This window comes from Triticum urartu, chromosome 1A (genome assembly GCF_056163025.1).
Source record: "Triticum urartu cultivar PI428250 chromosome 1A, HENAU_Tu73, whole genome shotgun sequence".
Taxonomy (NCBI): domain Eukaryota; kingdom Viridiplantae; phylum Streptophyta; class Magnoliopsida; order Poales; family Poaceae; genus Triticum; species Triticum urartu.
This window is the reverse complement of record NC_141873.1, coordinates 545,655,795-545,677,652: the sequence shown is the minus strand read 5'-3', so window position 1 is coordinate 545,677,652 and position 21,858 is coordinate 545,655,795.

Below are 21,858 nucleotides of genomic sequence, written 5' to 3'. Positions count from 1 at the left end.
ACCTCATTCTGGGAATGGATTGGTTGAAAGCGCATACTGCTTCTATAGTTTGCGCCACTAAGGTCGTCCATTTGCTACACCCTTCTGATGAAATAATTGCTTACCAAGCTCATCTAGTTCAGAACGCCGAGGCACGTCTTTATGCCTTGAATGCATTGAACACTGCACCACTCGAGGGCATTGAAAACATTACCGTCGTTCATGAATTCCAAGATGTCTTCCCAGAAGAACTTCCGGGGATTCCCCCTACTAGAGCTGTCGAATTCATCATCGACTTGAAACCCGGCACTACGCCTATAGCTAAACGACCCTACAAGATGCCGCCGCATGAACTCATTGGGCTTAAGGAGGAAATCGACAAATCTCTTGTCAAAGGTTTCATTCGCCCAAGTTCCTCTCCTTGGGGAGCACCTTCTCTCTTTGTTAAGAAGAAGGATGGGACAAACCGATTAGTCCAAGACTACCGTCCTATAAACCAAGCTACCATTCAGAATAAATATCCTATTCCTCGAATCAATGATCTTTATGATCAACTGGCTGGCTCATCAGTGTTCTCCAAACTCGACTTGAGGTTGGGTTACCACCAGATCCGTGTTCGTGAAGAGGACATCCCAAAAACCGCCTTCGTGACTCGGTATGGATCATACGAGTACACCGTCATGTCATTCGGCTTAACGAATGCTCCAGCCACCTTCTCTCGTCTGATGAATTATATATTCATGGATTACCTCGACAAGTTCGTCGTGGTTTATTTGGACGATATCCTTGTATTTTCCAAGAACAAGGAAGAACATGCTGAACATCTTCGTCTTGTGCTGGAAAAGCTTTGAGAGCATCAGCTGTATGCTAAGTATTCCAAGTGTGAATTCTGGCTCCCCGAAGTAACCTATCTTGGGCATGTCATCTCCAAGGATGGTATTGCCGTCAACCCTGAACGAGTTCAGGCTATTCTCAATTGGACTCCTCCGAAGAATGTGAAGCAAGTCCGAAGTTTCCTCGGTCTCGCCAGCTATTGCCGTCGATTCGTCGAGAACTTCTCCAAGATTGCCAGGCCCCTGACTAATCTGTTACATAAGGGTGTCAAGTTTGACTGGACAGGCAAGTGTCAGGAAAGTTTTCAGGCGCTCAAAGACAAGTTGACTTCTGCCCCCGTGCTTGCACCACCTGATACTAAGAAGGACTTCATCATTTACTGCGACGCTTCCCATCAAGTATTAGGCTGTGTCCTGATGCAGGAGCGCAGAGTGATTGCTTATGCCTCTCGTCAACTGCACCCTCATGAAGAGAACTACCCAGTTCACGACCTCGAGCTTGCTGCTCTCATTCATGCACTGAAGCAGTGGCGACATTACCTTCTCGGTAATCGTTGCGAGATCTTCACCGACCATCAAAGTCTGAAGTATCTGTTTACTCAGCCAGATTTGAACCTACGTCAGCAAAGATGGATGGAGACTGTTGCAGACTTTGACGTGGGTATATCCTATACCCCCGGCAAGGCTAATGTAATGGCTGATGCCTTGAGCCGCAAGTCTTACTGTAACCACCTCCAGGTTCACAAAGTTCAGCCCTCGCTTGTCGAAGAATTTAGAAAGCTGAACTTCCATATTGTTCCTCCTGGAGCACTCGCTCCCCCTCCCCCGGAGTTCCGCAAGATGAATCTTCTTGTTGTTACTAAGGGTTCTCTAAATACCCTGGCTGTCGTACCAGATCTCGTAGCTGGTATAAAGACTATTCAAGGTTATGACTCTGAAGTCCATAAGATTAAACGCCATCTAGCAGAAGGAAAGCCCTCGTTCTTCACTATCGCCGACGATGGCGCCTTGTATTTCAAAGGCCGCCTAGTGGTACCATGTTCGAAGAAAAACCTGGATAAGACTAAAAGGGTTATGCAAGAAGCTCATGATACGCCTGTCCATCCATCCTGGTAGTACAAAGATGTACCAGGATATTCGTCAAAGATTCTGGTGGTCTAATATGAAGCAGGACATTGCTCGTTATGTTGCAGAGTGTGACGTTTGTCGCCGAATCAAAGCAGAGCATCAAAGGCCTGCTGGAACTCTGCAACCTATCTCTATTCCTGAATGGAAATGGGACCATGTTGAAATGGACTTCGTCACTGGATTTCCCAAATCGCAGAAAGGTAATGATGCTATTCTTGTCGTCATTGACCGGCTTTCCAAAGTTGCCCATTTTCTGGTGGTCAAAGAGACAATCACTGCTAGTCAGCTTGCTACTCTCTACATGGCCAGAATTGTTTCACTTCACGGTATTCCACTGGTTATCAGTTCAAACCGTGGCAGCTTATTCACTTCAAGGTTTTGGGCGAATTTCCAAGAAGCTATGGGAACTCATCTGTCGTTCAGTACTGCGTTTCATCCTCAGTCGCAAGGACAGGTTGAACGTGTCAACCAAGTTCTCGAAGACATGCTTCGAGCTTGTGTAATCTCATTCGGCAAGAAATGGGAGGAATCTCTTCCATATGCCGAGTTCTCTTATAATAATAGCTATCAAGCTAGTCTGAAGATGTCCCCCTTCGAAGTGCTATATGGACGAAAGTGTCGAACCCCTCTGAACTGGTCAGAAACTGGGGAACGTCCACTCTTCGGTCCGGATATTATCCAACAGGCCGAAGAACAAGTTCGCATTATTCGCGAGAATCTCAAGACTGCTCAGTCACGTCAGAAAAGTCAGTATGACCGTCATCACCAAGACATGGTCTATCAACCTGGCGAAAAGGCTTATCTTCGAGTTACACCAATGAAGGGTGCACACTGCTTCGGGATCAAAGGAAAGTTAGCTCCCCGCTATATTGGTCCTTTCACTATTCTCGAAAGGCGTGGAAAAGTGGCGTATCAACTGGAGCTTCCGTCAAACCTTTCTCAGGTTCACGATGTGTTCCACGTGTCACAACTTCGACGCTGCTTCAAGGACCCAATCCGAGCAGTGGACCATGAAGTGCTCGAATTGCAACAGGACCTCTCCTATAAAGAGCATCCGGTCCGCATTCTCGACCAAGCTGAACGCCGCACCCGTCAGAAGGCGATCAAGTTCCTCAAGGTCCAGTGGTCGAATCACTCTGAAGACGAAGCCACCTAGGAACGCGAGGATCGTCTTCGCGATGAATACCCTGCACTGTTTCCTTCTACCTCCTAAATCTTGGGACGAGATTTCTTGTAGTAGAGGAGAATTGTGACGCTCGAGTAATTAAGCTACAGTGATCCTCTGCTAATGATGCCACGTGACCTCGTTTATAGTTGCTAATCTCCAGTTAGTTCGAAACCGATTCAAATTCAAATTCAAAATTAGGCAAACAATAAAAGTTTTCAAATAATAAAACTAAAATGTTCTGGTTGTGCCAAATAATGCGTAGGTAATTATGGTGGAGAAACCACACTTGTATAAAATATGTAAATACTCAAAATGAATAAAATAGTAGCAAAAACAATTAGTTAAATGATTATAAAATAATAAACAATTACAAATGATTTTATATTAGGTGCCAAGTTGATTGCGGTAGCGGCATAAGTATTAAAAATATTTTAGGTGCAACTTGGGTTTTTCATAAACACCGAAATTTAATAAAACAGAAAAGAAGAAAAGAAATAAAATAGAAAAAAAACAAACTAACAGAAAACTAAACTAAAACAAAAGAGACCCCCCCCCCCACTGGACCCCTTGGCCCAACTGGGCCATGGCCCAGCCGGCCGCCCCTGGCCTATAGGCCACCCCACACCCCAGAAACCCTAATCCCCATCCCCACTCGCTCCCCCCCACTCCCCTCCCCACGACGCGCCCCCTCCCCCGATCCAGATCGGATCGGGGCTCGCGGCGCCAACCGCCGCCTCGTGACCGAACGTCGCCGCCACCGAAGCTCCTCCCCGGAGCGCTCCCTCGTCGGTCTGCCTCGTCTACGTCGACGCCATCGTCTCCGACCACCACCCCGATCCCCGTTGCCACGAACCCTGCTCCCCGCCGTGAGACCCCCTCCTCTCCTTGCTACCCCGCTCGGCGCGCCTCTCTCCGTCGCCACGCGCACGTCTGCCCAAGCCCTGCCTGCGGTCGCCCCGCGCTGGTCGTGCCCAGCTCGCGCGCGCCCGCCCCAGCGGCCACTCGCGCCGCCCGGTGCTCGTGCTTGCGGTGAGCACGCGCACACCCGTCGCCGCCCGCACACGCGCTCGCCTTTCCCCTGGCCGCGGCCCGCGCGCCTAAACTCGCCCGTCGCGCCCCTGCATCGCCTCTCCGGGCCGAGGCTGCCCCCGTCCTGCTCCGTCCGGTCACGCGCCACCGCAACCCGCTTCTCTCAATGCCGCCACCGCCCCCTGCAGCCACTGCCACGCTGCTACTTCTGACCACCGGCGCGCCCGCGCTTCCCGCTCACGCTAGCTCCCGCCCCGCCTCCGTCGCTGCTGCTGCCTCCGCGCACGCACGCTCCCCTTCCTCTCCCCCTGCTCCGGTCCGGGCTCGCGCCGACCACCCCTCCCCGTGGGCAAGTCCGGCACCCTGTCGGCCGTCGCTGGTGCGCCCGGGCTCGCCCCGTTGGGCGCTTGGCGCTAGCGCCCGTAACCCGCCCGCGGCACCCTGTGCCTGCTAAGGCCAGGGGCCAATGACATGTGGGGCCCATGGCCCAGAACGTTTAATTTAATAAAAAAATTAAATTAAAAATATTTAAAAAGTAATGATTAAATAAATAAAATAATTAATTAATTAATTAACTTAATTAACTTAATTAGTTAACTTAATTACTTCTGTTAACTAACTAATAAACCTAATTAACCTGCAAATTAATCTAACTAAACAATTAGTTAGTTAGACAATGACAGTGGGACCCATGCGTCAGATTGACCAAGTCAACTGAGTGTTGACTGCTGACATCACCCTGATGTCATGCTGACATCATAATGGCATTTCCTAATTAAATTAATTCTGATAATTCTAAAATTAAATTAAAACTTTGAAAAATAATATAAAATAAACCGTAGCTCGGATGAAAAAACTTTGTACATGAAAGTTGCTCAGAACGACGAGACGAATTCGAATACGCAGCCTGTTCATCCGCCACGCATCCCTAGCATAGCGAACATGCAACTTTCCCCCTCCGGTTCGTCTGTCCGAAAACGCGAAACACCGGGGATACCTTCCCGGATGTTATCCCCCTTCACCAGTATCACCTAATACCGCGTTAGGGCACCCCTAGCACCGTTACTTGTCTTGTCATTCATCGTTATGCATCTGTTTGCATTATATTCATTGTTTCTTCCCCCCCTCTTCTTTCGCTAGACACCGAGACCGACGCTGCTGCTGCCCAGTTCGACTACGGTGTTGACGACCCCTCCTACTTGCCAGAGCAACCAGGCAAGCCCCTCCTTTGATCACCAGATATCGCCTACTCTTCTCTATACTGCTTGCATTAGAGTAGTGTAGCATGTTACTGCTTTCTGTTAATCCTATTCTGATGCATAGCCTGTCATTGTTGCTACAGTTGTTACCCTTACCTGCTATCCTACTGCTTAGTATAGGATGCTAGTATTTCCATCTGTGGCCCTACATTCTTGTCCGTCTGCCATGCTATATTATCGGGCCGTGATCACCCGGGAGGTGATCATGGGTATATACTATATACTTTATACAAGATACATGTGGTGACTAAAGACGGGTCGGCTTGAGGAGCACCCGCGAGTGGATCTTTGAGGCGGAGCGACAGGGCAGGTTCAGACCACCTAGGAGAGAGGTGGGCCTGGCCCTGGTCGGCGTCCGTGGTTATTTCAGAATAACACGTTAACGAGATCTTGGTATTGGATCTGAGTCTGGCTACTGGCCTATACGCACTAACCATCTACGCGGGGACAGTTATGGGCACTCGACGTCGTGGTATCAGCCGAAGCCTTCGTGACGTCAGCGACTGAGCGGCGCGCGCCGGATTGGACTGGAACGCCACTAGGCTAGGTCTGCTTCCGGCCGCGTTCGCAACGTGCAGGTGTGCAAAGGGCGATGGGCCCAGACCCCTGCGCCATAGGATTTAGACCAGCGTGCTGACCTCTCTGTTGTGCCTAGGTAGGGCTGCGACGTGTTGATCTTCCGAGGCCGGGCATGACCCAGGAAAGTGTGTCCGGCCAAATGGGATCAAGCGTGTTGGGTTATGTGGTGCACCCCTGCAGGGAAGTTAATCTATTCGAATAGCCGTGATCTTCGGTAACAGGACGACTTGGAGTTGTACCTTGACCTTATGACAACTAGAACCGGATACTTAATAAAACACACCCTTCCAAGTGCCAGATACAACCGGTGATCGCTCTCTCACAGGGCGACGAGGGGAGGATCATCGGTTAGGGTTATGCGATGCGATGCTACTTGGAGGACTTCAGTCTACTCTCTTCTACATGCTGCAAGATGGATGTGGCCAGAAGCGTAGTCTTCGACAGGATTAGCTATCCCCCCTCTTATTCTGGCTTTCTGCAGTTCAGTCCACCGATATGGCCCTTTACACATTTACCCATGCATATGTAGTGTAGCTCCTTGCTTGCGAGTACTTTGGATGAGTACTCACGGTTGCTTTCTCCTCTTTTCCCCCTATCCCTTCTACCTGGTTGTCGCAACCAGATGTTGGAGCCCAGGAGCCAGACGCCACCTTCGACAACGACTCCTACTACACCGGAGGTGCCTACTACGTGATGCCCGCTGACGACGACCAGGAGTAGTTAGGAGGATCCCAGGCAGGAGGCCTGCGCCTCTTTCGATCTGTATCCCAGTTTGTGCTAGCCTTCTTAAGGCAAACTTGTTTAACTTATGTCTGTACTCAGATATTGTTGCTTCCGCTGACTCATCTATGATCGAGCTCTTGTATTCGAGCCCTCGAGGCCCCTGGCTTGTAATATGATGCTTGTATGATTTTTTTTGTTGTAGAGTTGTGTTGTGACATCTACCCATGAGTCCTTGATCTTGATCATACACATTTGCGTGCATGATTAGTGTACAGTCAAATCGGGGGCGTCACAACAGGGTTCAATGCTCGTAAAGGAAAGGCGTTACTGGTAACGTCAACAGTAAAGTGTCATAAATGCTCATAATGCTATGGTTTAAGTCCTAACCGTTGCAGAGTGCAGGGTTCCTCATCTTCTGGTGGTCGAGTGTCTTCAAGGTGGTCAAGTGAGCACATCTCCACGGTCGAGTGGATGATGGTTTCTCTTCTACTTCTTCTAATTCTTTGTAAAGATGTCCTTGGGGAGGGTATGCTGGACAGGTCCATGACCCTACCCTAGGTACATAGCTTCATCATTAGCCCCCAAATGGATCAGGGTTTGAGTGAGGAAGGGGTTGAGAACACTTCCGACCCACTCTTTGTGCTATCAATATGCCTTGTCCTGAAACAATGAGTTGAGGTGACGACGTTGACTCCTTTCTCAATCGCCTTGGTCCATTCTTGGTTGTTGTCGAGTGAACTTTCATGGTAGAATTCCGAATGATGATGTAGAGGGTGTTTGTCTTCAGTCTGACAGGTTGATCTGCTCTCCGCGGATCTCGCGGGATTCGAATTTTGGGAAGTGCGCCAGACGGGAGGAACCGAGGCTATCGGGACGAATTAGGCAAGTCTCCTCGATCCCCGCGCCACCTTTTTCGCCACGTGCTGCGCGCGTGACTATTGCGGGATTTGTTTAGATCGCTTGGGTCCACCAGTCAGCCACTCGGTGGAAGGCCTTATAAAAGGTCTCGAGCCAGGCCTCTGCTCCGCACGCTCCCATTCTCTCTTCTCTTTCTCCCGATCCCTCCGCCACTCTTGCTTTCGCCTCGTCGCCGGACCTCCGCTCGAGCTCGATCCACCACCATGGGGAAGGATAAGACGGCGGCACTGGAACGCGCGAAGAAGGCGACCGCGAAGGCGAAGGGCAAGCGGACCAGCCGGGGTGGATCCTCGTCGAGGTCCGGCCTGCCGACGGGCTGGATCCAGGGCGACTGGATCCGCTCGACAATTACGCAGGACGACCTCGACGACCTGGTGGAGGGGGGATTGATCCCTCACAAGTCGGCTCGGCTCCCGGGGGACGAAACCAAGCCGCAGCCTAGAGAGGGTGAGTGTGTCCTCCTCGCAACCCACATAGATCGCGGATTCTCACTGCCTCCCCACCCTTTCTTCCGGGGTTTTTTGAACTTCTTTGGGGCTCAGCTCCACCATTTCACTCCGAACACCATAGTCTATCTGGCCGCTTTCGTGTCCATGTGCGAAAACTTCTTGGGCTGTCGACCGCACTGGGGGCTTTTCAAACACATCTTCACTTGCCGTTCCCAGTCGGTCAAAAAGGCCAAGTCGAGTGATGAGAGGATGCGGGTGATCCAGATGTGCGGTGGTTTGGGGATCCAGATGAGGAGCAAGAGTACTTTCCCAGCCATGATCCTTCCTGACTCGGTCCGGGGCTGGCAGTCGACTTGGTTTTACTACAAGGATCAGCCAACCCCTGGCCAGTCGACTGGACTTCCTCCTTTTTCCTTGGCTCGAGTGGAGAAGCCTGCTCCCCTGAAGGTAGTTCTAGAAGAGAAGGCACAGGTCAAGGAGCTGGTTGAACGGGTCGTCCAGCTTGTCCGCGATGAAGTGACCGGGATGGATCTGCTGGAGGTCTTTCTCGGTCGACGCATCCAACCTCTTCAGGCGCGCGATCATCCGATGTGGATGTACTCTGGGCTCGAGGATACCACTCGGATCCACCCGAAGGAGGTTAGCGAGGATATCTTGGAGAACTGGTTGAGGGGAATCACTGGCAACAAAGACAACCCTCGGGGATCCAGGAGGGTGATTCCATTCGACAACTCGCACCAGCCGGAGCAGGTATATTTCTGTTTTATCAAGTATCTTTCCAATTCACCACGTGATGTCCCGTTTGTGGTCGACTGAATGTCTTTTGATTGTTATCCTTTTAGGCCCTCATTCAAATGTACTCGATGCCCAACGGAGTGCAGGACCCAGGCGCTGAAGAAGAAGGGAGCGGGGGCGAGAGCGGCGAGGAGCATTCGGAAGCCGAGGAGGACGAGGAGAGCGATGAATCGACCGATGAGGAAGAAGTCGACTCACCTCCTCGAGGGGAGAGGAGGTCCAAGCACACTCATGACCCGGCACGTGCTCTGGACTGGGTGGCTGCACCGATCAGGCAATCCTCGAAGCGCCCCAGGACGTCTTCCCCGACGCCGACTGAGAAGCCTCCAAAGCAATCTAAGGTCGCGCCGCTTCCAGCGCCGAAAGTGCCGAAAGCCATCTCTTCCAAACCGCCCAAAGCTTTGCCCCGGATCAAAGTGACCGTTCCTACTATCTCCGGGTAACCATATGACTTGTCCTTTATGTGGATTCGATTAACTGGGTGTAACCGATTGAATGCGGGCCTTTGCAGTGCTGCTACGTCAGGGACCTCTTCATACCAGTACCGGGACGAGGAAATGGAGGATGCGGTAACCTCTAACCCAGGTATGAACTCTTGCGATTTCGATTCTTGATCCTTTTAGGGTCGAGTGGTTCACTTGGGGTCGAATGTTCTGTCTTGCAGCTCCACCCAACATCATTGATCTTCCGGACGACGACGAAGATGTGGCTCCTAAGCCTAGGAAGAGCAAGAAGGTAACAGCTGGCAGGGTGGCTCGGCAAGAACCAACTGCAACGCCTCCCGTCTGTCAAGCTGAAGACGCAGGCAGGGCCACTGTGACATTCGCTGCACCCTTGCCGAGTGGGCATCCCACGCGGTCGACCGCGCCTGTGGTTCCTTCAACTATCCAACTCCACACCATGGAGCCTCAAGCAGCCGCACCTGGGTCGTCTGCACACTTTTTCACCAGCTACCCCGTCCCAGACAACCAGTCGGAAGCGGCTGCGGAAGCCATCCTACAGGCTGATATGATGATGGAGCGGGTGAAGATAGTGCACGAGAGCAGTCAGGCTGCCTACGACGCTAGTGCCGCCCTTCGGGCCAACATCCAGGTGAGTAGACTTTCCGACTATTTTTGTTCTCGAAAAATCTTCTTATGCACAATCTCCTATTGTTCGCATTGAATTAGAGCACCCACTGGGTGTTGCTGTCGTTTTTGGTAGTTTCGCTCTTCCACTCGGTCTGGGTGAGTGGGATCAGAACCGGTGGGGGCACGCTAAGTGCACCCACTGGGTGTAGTCCCCGAGACCGCGGTCGACTGTTGGCAGTCGACTGTGGTCTGAGTTCTTCTTTCTTGATGGCGCAATTGTTCTTTCTCTCTCCTTTTTTTACTCCTTGCACTCGACTCCGGCGGGCCGGTAGTGTGGGATCAGAACCGGTGGGGGCACGCCAAGTGCACCCACTGGGTGTAGTCCCCGAGACCGCGGTCAACTACTGGTAGTCGACTGGGGTCTGAATAGCTTGTTGTCCACTTCTTTAGGTTTTATTCACTTGGAAATGAACTACCTTCGAACCTATCGATTGATCTGTCTCTTGCTTCCTGCAGAAGTCTTGTACTCTTATCTCCAAGTTTGCCGAACTCGAAGAGAAGCAGAGGCAACTCAACTTAGACTTGGAATTGGCTCAGCAAAATCTGAAAAAAGCTCAAGACGAGGCCGCTGGTATGGAAGGTAACTGATTGCCGACTGAATTTCAATATATCTCTTTGATCTCTTTTTTGATTTGATTATTTCTTTTGTAGAGAAAATGAAGTTGGCTCTGGACAAGAAGGACTCGGACCTCGCCGCCGCGCAAAAAGCAGCCCAAGACAAAACTGCTCTCGCAGACAAGAAGCTTGCTTCAGTCGGAACGCTTGAAGGAGAGGTGACTAGACTGACATCTTGTCTTAATGAAGCTAACCGCGAAGTGACCAGCCTGAAGAAGGATAAGGTCGTCCTGAACGAAAAGTTGGAGTCTGCGATCCGCAAGAGGAACGACACAGAAGCTTATCTGAGGACCCTCGCCAAGAAGCTTTATCTCGTGCTAGGAGGTATTTCTTTTAATCCTACTGTGTTGATGCTTGCAATCGGATTTTTCTCGGTTGATGAACTGACTTTTGGCTGCAGAACTCTGTCAAGACTTCGACGAAGAAACTGGAAGGGTCGAGATGGGTCTGGACCCTATCGCTTCCCCGGTCCGCGATGAAACTGCGATGAACGTGCTCCGACTGGAGTCCCGTATCGCCAGCGCCACAAGCTACCTCGCACGCCTGAAGGAGGTTGTCTCTCGAATCGACTCGACGCTTTGGCCGGGGGCGATGCTTCAAAATGATCTGGAATCTCTGATGACTCTACTGAACGAGATCCCTGACCGAGTGCAAGAATGGAAGAAATCCTCCGCCCGGTGTGGTGCTGATGTGGCGCTGTCCCTGGTGCGAGTCCATTGCAAGGAGGCTCGTGAAGACAAGCTGGCTGCGATCAAAGTCGCTAACACCAAAAAGCACGACTTCTAGTCCTTCATGGAGACTTTCATTGCTGCCGCCACTCGGATCGCTGATGGGATCGATCTGGACTCATTCGTGGAGCCTGCCACCCTCCTCGGGCCGAGTGAACAATCTTATGAAACTTGGATACGCTTTAAATTTGCCTCGGAATGCCGAGTGATTTCTGTAACCGTTAAACTCCTTCGGGCTTGGTGCCCGAGTACTTTCGATTCGCTACTTGGAACCTTTTAGTATTTATTTGAATTTGGTTTATCTTCAAATGTGCTTGTGTTTGCCTCCGGATGGACTTTGCTTGCTGCACCTCGTCGTCCTTGCGGATAGGGATGGAGCGGACGTTGTATTTGTGCCGCAGCTCCGAAGGAGAAGGTTGCAGTCGACCTGCACCTCGTCGTCCTTGCGGATAAGGATGGAGCGGACGTTGTATTTGTGCCGCAGCTCCGAAGGAGAAGGTTTCAGTCGACCTGCGCCTCGTCATCCTTGCGGATAGGGATGGAGCGGATGTTGTATTTGTGCCGCAGCTCTGAAGGAGAAGGCTGTAGTCGACCTGCACCTCGTCGTCCTTGCGGATAAGGATGGAGCGGGCATTGTATTTGTGCCGCAGCTCCGAAGGAGAAGGTTGCAGTCGACCTGCACCTCGTCGTCCTTGCTGATAAGGATGGAGCGGACGTTGTATTTGTGCCGCAGCTCCGAAGGAGAAGGTTGCAGTCGACCTGCACCTCGTCGTCCTTGCGGACAGGGATGGAGTGGACGTTGTATTTGTGCCGCAGCTCCGAAGGAGAAGGCTGCATCGACCTGCACCTCGTCGTCCTTGCGGATAGGAATGGGTCTCAAACTTAGGCGAGTACTAGACTGCAGCTAAGCCCCCGAGTGGGAGGATTGCTCTCCACTCGGTAGGATTTTTTCTAAACTTAGGCGAGTGCTGGACTGCCGTTAAACCTCTTAGTGAGAGAACTTAGGCGAGTGCTCGACTGCAGCTAAGCCTCCCGAGTGGGAGGATTTCTCTCCACTTGGTAGGGTTTTTTCAAACATAGGCGAGTGCTGGACTGTCGTCAAGCCTCTTAGTGAGAGAACTTAGGAGAGTACTCGACTGCAGGTAAGCCCCCGAGTGGGAGGATTGCTCTCCACTCGATAGGATTTTTCAAACTTAGGCGAGTGCCGGACTGCAGCTAAGCCCCCGAGTGGGAGGATTGCTCTCCACTCGGTAGGATTTTCCAAACTTAGGCGAGTGATGGACTGCCATTAAACCTCTTAGTGAGAGAACTTAGGCGAGTGCTCGACTGCAGCTAAGCCTCCCGAGTGGGAGGATTGCTCTCCACTCGGTAGGGTTTTTTCGAACTTAGGCGAGTGCTCGACTGTCGTTAAGCCTCTTCGTGAGAGAACTTAGGCGAGTGCTTGACTGCAGCTAAGCCTCCCGAGTGGGAGGATTGCTCTCCACTCGGTAGGGTTTTTTCGAACTTAGGCGAGTGCTGGACTGCCGTTAAGCCTCTTAGTGAGAGAACTTAGGCGAGTACTCGACTGCAGCAAAGCCCCCGAGTGGGAGGATTGCTCTCCACTCGGTAGGATTTTTCAAACTTAGGTGAGTGCTGGACTGCCGTTAAGCCTCTTAGTGAGAGAACTTAGGTGAGTACTCGACTACAGCTAAGCCCCCGAGTGGGACGATTGCTCTCCACTCAGTAGGATTTTTCAAACTTAGGCGAGTGCCGGACTGCCGTTAAGCCTCTTAGTGAGGGAACTTAGGTGAGTGCTCGACTGCAGCTAAGCCCTCGAGTGGGAGGATTGCTCTCCACTCGGTGGGATTTTTTCAACCTTACGCGAGTGCTCGATTGCCGTTAAGTCTCTTTAGTAAGAGAACTTAGGCGAGTGCTCGACTGGACCTAAGCCCTCGAGTGGGAGGATTGCTCTCCACTCGGTGGGATTTTTTCAAACTTAGGCGAGTGCTCGACTGCCGTTAAGTATCTTTAGTAAGAGAACTTAGGCGAGTGCTCGACTGCAGCTAAGCCCCCGAGTGGGAGGATTGCTCTCCACTCGGTGGGATTTTTTCAAACTTAGGCGAGTGCTCGACTGCCGTTAAGTCTCTTTAGTAAGAGAACTTAGGCGAGTGCTCGACTGCAGCTAAGCCCCCGAGTGGGAGGATTGCTCTCCACTCGGCGGGATTTTTTCAAACTTAGGCGAGTGCTTGACTGCCGTTAAGTCTCTTTAGTAAGAGAACTTAGGCGAGTGCTCGACTGTAGCCAAGCCCCCGAGTGGGAGGATTGCTCTCCACTCGGTGGGATTTTTTCAAACTTAGGCGAGTGCTTGACTGCCGTTAAGTCTCTTTAGTAAGAGAACTTAGGCGAGTGCTCGACTGCAGCTAAGCCCCTGAGTGGGAGGATTGCTCTCCACTCGGTGGGATTTTTTCAAACTTAGGCGGAACGGATTCGCGACTAAGCCCACCCACTGGGGGATTTCAAAAGTAAATAAGAACAACACAATCGAATGAGAGAACAGTAAGCTCTTGTCTTTGATAAACGAATTACAAAAGGTGTTGCTTATTACATTTTATTCGAGCGAGTGTTTAAGTATAAAAGGGGCGGAGCAGCTCCGCGTTCCAAGCCTGTGGCTCGTCTTCCTGATGCTCGATGCTGTAAAGATGGTATGCTCCGTTGTGGAGAACTTTGGTGACGATGAAGGGGCCTTCCCAAGTTGGAGCGAGCTTGTGTGGTTTCTGCTGATCCACTCGAAGAACCAAGTCTCCTTCTTGAAAGGCCCGACCCCTCACATTCCTGGCGTGGAATCGACGCAAATCTTGCTAATAAATGGTCAAGCGGATCAAGGCCATCTCTCTTTCCTCCTCTAGGAGATCGACTGAATCTTGTCGGGCCTGCTCTGCTTCCGCTTCGGAGAAAAGTTCAACTCGGGGTGCATTGTGGAGCAAGTCACTTGGCAGAACAGCTTCGGCTCCATAAACTAAGAAGAAAGGAGTTCTTCCAGTCGACCGATTAGGAGTTGTCCTTAAGCCCCACAGAACTGATGAAAGTTCATCAACCCAAGCACCTGCCGCGTGTTTGAGATCACGCATCAGTTGGGGTTCAAGTCCTTTGAGAATTAGGCCATTGGCTCTTTCTGCTTGTCCATTCGACTGCGGGTGAGCGACAGAAGCATAGTCGACTTGAGTGCCCTGAGAGGCGCAGAAAGCTCTGAACTCATCAGAATAGAAGTTTGACCCATTGTCCGTGATGATGCTGTGTGGGACTCCATATCTGAATGTCAATTCCCTGATAAAACTGACAGCGGTGCTAGCATCAAGGTTCTTGATAGGTTTGGCTTCGATCCATTTGGTAAACTTGTCGACTGCAACGAGCACGTGAGTGAAGCCGCTTTTGCCGGTTCTCAGCGGTCCAACCATATCCAGACCCCAAACAGCGAAGGGCCAGATGAGGGGGATGGTCTTCAGGGTTGACGTTGGCTTGTGAGACATATCGGAGTAAAATTAATAGCATTCACATCTGTCGACTATATCTTTCGCCATCTCATTTGCTCGTGGCCAATAGAATCCAGCTTGGTATGCTTTAGCCATGATGGCCCGAGAGGACGCATGGTGACCACAGGTCCCCAAGTGGATGTCATTGAGGATCATCCGACCTTCTTCTGGTGTTATGCACTTCTGACCGACTCCAGTCACACTTTCCCTGAACAGCTGCCCTCGTATCACAGTAAAAGCTTTGGATCGACGGACGATCTGTTGAGCTTCTTCTTCATCCTCTGGGAGCTCTTTCCTGAGGATGTACGCAATGTAGGGCGCCGTCCAGTCGGGAGTAATGGCCAAAACCTCCATGATCAGGTCGACCACAGCTGGGACCTCGACTTCAGTCGGATCCGTGGCGCTCTTGGGCTGCGGGGGCTCTTTAGTGAAAGGGTCTTCTTGAACTGTCGGCGTGTGAATATGCTCCAAGAACACATTGCTGGGAATGGCTTCTCTCTTGGAACCTATCTTTGCCAATTCATCGGCTGCTTGATTTTTCAATCGGGGGACGTGGTGGAGTTCTAACCCCTCGAACTTCTTCTCAAGCTTTCTCACCGCGTTGCAGTAACCAGTCATGGCCGGACTTCTGACGTCCCACTCCTTCATCACTTGATTAACTACCAAATCTGAGTTGCCATAGACCATGAGGCGACGGACACCGAGTGAGATGGCCATGCGCAACCCATACAGGAGTGCTTCATATTCTGCTTCATTGTTGGAGGAATCAAAGTGAATCTGGAGGACATATCTGAGCTTGTCTCCTCGGGGGGATACCAGAACTACTCCAGCCCCAGAACCATTCAACATCTTGGATCCGTCAAAGAACATGGTCTAGTGCTTAGAGTGAACTTGAGTCGGCAGTTGCTGTTCGATCCACTCGGCGAGGAAATCTGCTATTGCTTGGGACTTGATAGCTTTCTTTGCCTCAAACTTGATATCCAAGGGAAGGAGTTCAATCGCCCATTTTGCCACTCGACCAGTTGCATCCCTGTTGTGCAGAATCTTTGATAATGGAGCGTCGCTGACGACTGTAACAAAGTGATCTGAGAAGTAGTGTGCAACCTTCTCCGTGGTCATGTAAATTCCATAGACAAGCTTCTGATAGTGAGGATATCTCTGCTTTGACGGGGTCAGGACTTCAGAAATATAATAAACTGGGCGTTGAACTTTGTATGCTTTTCCTTCTTCTTCCCGCTCGACCGTAAGTACTGTACTGACGACTTGTCCAGTGGCTGCTATATAAAGCAATAGAAGCTCTTTGCTGATTGGAGCAGCAAGCACCGGCTGGGTGGAAAGCAGGGCTTTTAGCTCTGCAAATGTTGTATCGGCTTCTGGAGTCCACTCGAACTTATCTGATTTCTTCATCAGTCGGTAAAGAGGCAGCGCCTTTTCACCGAGGCGAGAAATGAATCGACTTAGGGCGGCCAAGCAACCAGTAAGCTTTTGGACATCATGCACATGCGCAGGGCGTTTCATTCGGAGTATAGCTCCTACTTTCTCTAGGTTAGCATCGATTCCTCATTCGGAAACAAGAAAACCGAGTAACTTGCCTCCTGGAACTCCAAACGTGCACTTTGACGGACTGAGCTTGATATCATACCTTCGGAGGTTGGCAAAGGTTTCAGCGAGGTCGGTCAGCAGGTCGGAACCTTTACGTGACTTGACCACAATGTCATCCATGTATGCTTCCACATTCCGACTGATCTGAGTGAGCAGGCACTTCTGAATCATCCGCATACATGTGGCTCCGGCGTTCTTCAAGCCGAATGGCATTGTGACATAACAGAAGCACCCGAACGTGGGTGATAAAAGCTGTCTTTATTTCATCGGGTCCGTACAGACGGATCTGGTGGTACCCGGAGTAGGCGTCCAAAAAGGACAAACGCTCGCACCCAGCAGTCGAATCGACTATCTGATCGATGCGAGGGAGAGGGAAGTGATCTTTCGGGCAGGCCCAATTGATATGCTTGAAATCGATGCACATGCGGAGCGAGTCATCTTTCTCTGGGACCATGACAACATTGGCTAACCACTCAGAGTGGTAAATCTCTCGGATAAACTCAGCTGCCAAAAGCCGAGCCACCTCTTCGCCAATTGCTTTTCTTTTCTGGACGGTGGACCGTCGGAGATGCTCTTTGACTGGTTTCACTTTCGAGTCAACTCGCAAACGATGCTCAGCCAGTCCCCTGGGAACACCTGGCATGTCAGAAGGCTTCCATGCAAAGATGTCCCAGTTCTCACGGAGGAACTGGATGAGGGCTTCTTCCTATTTGGAATCGAGTGTGGTCGAAATGTGGGTCGGAGCTGCATTGGGGTCCGTCGGGTGAATGTGAACAGACTTCGTCTCGCCAGACGACTGGAATGCTGAATCCGTGGCTGGCTTCTTGGCTCGCAGCAAGTCACTCGGGTCTGCATTTTTCTGGTATTCTTGCAGTTCTACCACGGCCATCTGGGCATTGGCGACCTTTGAGCCCTTCTGGAAACACTCTTCCACCTTTTTCCGATTACCAGAGATAGTGATCACTCCTCTGGGACCAGGAATCTTCAGTTTGAGGTACACGTAACAAGGTTGAGCCATGAATCGTGCATAAGCTAGCCTGCCCAGAATTGCATGATACGCACTCTGAAAATCCACAACTTCAAACGTCAACTTTTCTTTGCGGTAATTTTTGGCATCACCGAAAACCACGTCGAGTGCAATCTGACCGAGGGACGTAGCCTTCTTGCCTGGGATGACCCCATGGAAACTCATATGGCTTTCACTGAGTCTGGACATCGGAATGCCCATACCTTTCAACGTTTCTGCATACAGAATGTTCAGGCCACTGCCACCGTCCATCAGGACCTTTGTCAGTCAAGTGCCTTCGACCACCGGGTCGACCACCAGCGCTTGCCTCCCAAGGGTGGTGATGTGCGCTGGATGATCAGATTGGTCGAACGTAATGGCAGTCTGCCACCATTTCAAGTAACTGGGTGTCGCTCGAGTGACCATGTTTACTTCTCTATTGATGACTTTCAATCGACTCTTGTTTTCAACATCAGCAAAAATCATTAGAGTGGAATTCACGTGAGGATAACCATCATCATCTTCTCCTTCACTCTCAGCTTTGTCTGCCTCCTTCTCCTTTTCCTTAGGCTGTTTCTCTCGAAACTGCTGGATCAGGAGCCGACACTGTCGAGTGGTATGCTTGGGGTAAATGAAATTACCTTCTTCTTTTATTTATGATATGTTGGGACTTCAGGCGGACTACCGCCGTTTCCCTTTTACTTACTTCGCTATGCTAATTTTTGAATATACATTGGTGAATTAATCGTGACGCATTCATGCCTGCATTTATTATATCTCATGTCCGAACTGTCTTGCGAGTACTTTCAAAGTACTCACTGGCTTGTTGATTTGGCCAGATGCTGACGAAGGCGATCTCATGGATGAAGAGTTCGATAGCGAGTCCGACGCCTAGAGGAATCCCAGTCAATCTCGTGCGACCCTGGATTTGGTCACTATATTATATCCGCTTCCGCTACCAAATAAATTCATCGAGCCTCACCTCGACGCTCGATGAGATGCCAGTTTTAGAGTCATGTATCCCACTCCCCGCTGTGTTTTTCCACCACCGCCCTATCCTCGAGTCAGTAGTATGCCTCCACACCATTGTGTCATGTCCGCCATTATGTATAATTATTGGCGTGCTTGTAATAATTTGGTTGAGCTGCCGTAGCTCGACCCTGTAATATATTTTATGCTACTGGCTTATTGTATCAAGAATTTGTCTACCGGTAAGGAGAATCTTTCTCATACTGGACTCAAAAGATTGATTTCTCAATAAATATTTTATTGGAAAACCGGTCGTGACACTACGCCTCACCCTCGGCAGGGCAAAGGAGGTCGTCAACATCTCCGCCTGAGTACGCTTAGCCGCCATGCAATGTACCGCTTTGTATGATATGTTTATATGTACATAGGTTGTGAGAAGTAGCTTGCTTGCGCATCATGTAGGATCTGGAGGAGTGCACTAGCTTAAATAACATGTTAGGATTATGTACGCATATCCTGAGTGATGTATTGTATAATTACCGCTCGCGTGTAAGATATGTAATGAGCAGTCCTTCTCCGTGCGCAAATCGATTTGTTTTTCTTAAGTAAGCTTGGTTATTTAATTTTTTTTATTTGCCAGCTTTATGCATTTATGGAATTGTTTTTGCGACTCTTTTCGCTTTTCTTATGGGTTTTACAAAATATATCCCCAGAGTGAAAAATGTCTCATCCTTGGACTCGTTCCATGCCAACTCCACCAGAGGAAAATTATGATACACAACCCAGCAACAAGTTCACACAGACAGTCAAGCCAACAGGGCAATGAATCGGCACTTTCACAAATGTGCCGCCTTTATGAGCAGAGTCAGCAACAACATCGGGAAATGATGAACCAAGTCATCAACATGGGAAATCACCATGGACAGTATCAGCAGTATTCCAAGTTATCTGAGCTACAGAAGACACGTCCCCAAACATTTTCTCATACTGACAAACCTCTTGAAGCCGAGGATTGGCTTCGAGATATGGAGAGAAAATTAATTATTGCAAAATGTTCAGATCTCGAGAAAGTACTATATGCTCCGCACTATCTCACATGAGCAGCTGCATCATGGTGGGAGAATTTTCTGCACATGCACCCCAACGAAAATGATATAACCTGGGATGATTTCAAGGAAGGTTTCCGTGGTGCACACATTCCCAAGAGTATTATGAAAATCAAGAAGAGAGAGTTCGATGACCTCAAACAAAGGAACATGACAGTGTCAGAATACAATGGTCAATTTACTCTATTGTCCCGCTACGCCAATGAAGAACGTATGACTGAAAGCAAGAAGATGGAGAAATTCCTTGACGGTCTGGCGCCCGCGCTTAAATGCCAACTGGTCGTTCACACTTTTCCAGATTTTAAGACACTAGTGGACAAAGCTATTACTCTGGAAAATGAGAGACGTAGCTTGGAGGATTTACGCAAGCGAAAAAGAGACCAGACTACTCTTGCGCGCAACCACCGAAGCAGGACAGATTTTCAGAAAGGTGGGACACACAAACCTACGACAAACATCTCACGCCCAACCAAGAATTTCCATGCAAGGGACAAAGAGTTCACATATCGCCCAGGCGTTACTTGCTACGCTTGTGGAGAAGAAGGGCACTACGCCAAACAGTGCCCCAAGCCAAGGAACTCGACCCCGAAGCCAAACAATGGTGGAAATAATTCAGCGCCCAAGCGCAACAATTTCAACCCCAACAACAACCACAGGAAGGGTCATCTAAACCACGTGACCAAAGAAGAAGCACAAAACGCTCCGGATATCGTACTCGATACGTTTCCTGTCAACACAATACCTGCAACGGTTTTGTTTGATTCTGGAGCTTCTCACTCATTCATTTCGAAAAGTTTTGCTTTGCAAAATAATTTTTCGATGTTTCCCTTGGAAAAATCCATGATCATCAAGTCCCCTAGGATTCAGCAAGTTACTCAGAGTTACTGTTAGAATGTGGTTATTGAGTTCGAAGGATTGAAATTTTTCGCCAACCTTATTGTGTTGGAAAATAAAGGACTGGATGTCATCCTAGGGATGGACTGGTTAACCACCAACAAAGGTTTTATTGACTGTTTCAACCGGACTGTAATTCTCACGCACCACCACGGGAAGACAATAAAAGTATCAGCCAAGGAAAGAAAAATACCCCGGCAGCCGAGATTGAATAAGGTGGACGTTTCTGAGTTAAGCAAGGTTCCAGTGGTATGTGAATTTCCAGATGTATTTCCCGAAGAACTACCAGGCATGCCACCAGACCGAGAAATAGAATTCAGCATTGAGCTAGCACCAGGAACCACCCCCATATACAAGAAACCATACAGAATGGCACCATCCGAATTGATTGAGTTGAAGAAACAAATAAAGGAATTACTGGACAAGGGATACATTCAAGCCAGCTCCTCACTTTGGGGATCACCAATTTTATTTGCCAAAAAGAAGGATGGAACACTAAGATTGTGCATAGACTACCGAGCACTTAACATGGTCACAGTCAAGAACAAATACCCGATGCCACGAATAAATGATTTATTTGATCAGCTCGCTCAGGCCAAGGTATTCTCAAAGATTGACTTAAGGTCAGGATACCATCAATTAAAAGTGCGAACAGAAGATATCCCCAAAACAGCCTTCACCTCCAGATATGGACTATATGAGTTCACAGTTATGCCTTTTGGATTAACAAACGCCCCCGCATATTTTGTTCACCTCATGAACAAAGTATTTATGAAGTTTATGGACAAGTTCGTTGTGGTATTTATCGATGATATTCTGATATACTCCAAGACACCAGAAGAGCACGCGGAACATCTCAGGATTGTGCTAGGAGAACTCAGGAAACATCAATTGTATGCCAAGTTCAGCAAGTGCGAATTTTGGCTAAGACAAGTAGGCTTTCTAGGCCACGTGCTGACCCAAGACGGTATCGCAGTGGACCCGGAGAAAGTCAGGGCCATACTTGGCTGGAAGTCACCAGCCAGCGTAACGGACATACGAAGTTTCTTGGGAATGCCAGGATATTACCGCAGATTTATTGAAGGATTCTCCACCCTAGCCAAGCCAATGACGCAGTTACTCAAGAAGGACAAGAAGTTTGAATGGACAGAAGCCTGCGAGAAAAGTTTCCAAGAGCTAAAACGGAAATTAACGACAACACCGGTATTAATTGTGCCAGACATACACAAGAATTTTGAGGTGTATTGTGACGCATCCCGAAAAGGTCTCGGGTGCGTGTTGATGCAAGAAGGCAAGGTTGTCGCACACGCTTCACGACAACTCCGCAAGCATGAGGAAAATTATCCCACTCATGACTTAGAAATGGCAGCAGTCATTCATGCACTTAAGGAATGGAGGCATTTCTTACTTGGGAATCGATGTGAAATATACACGGACCA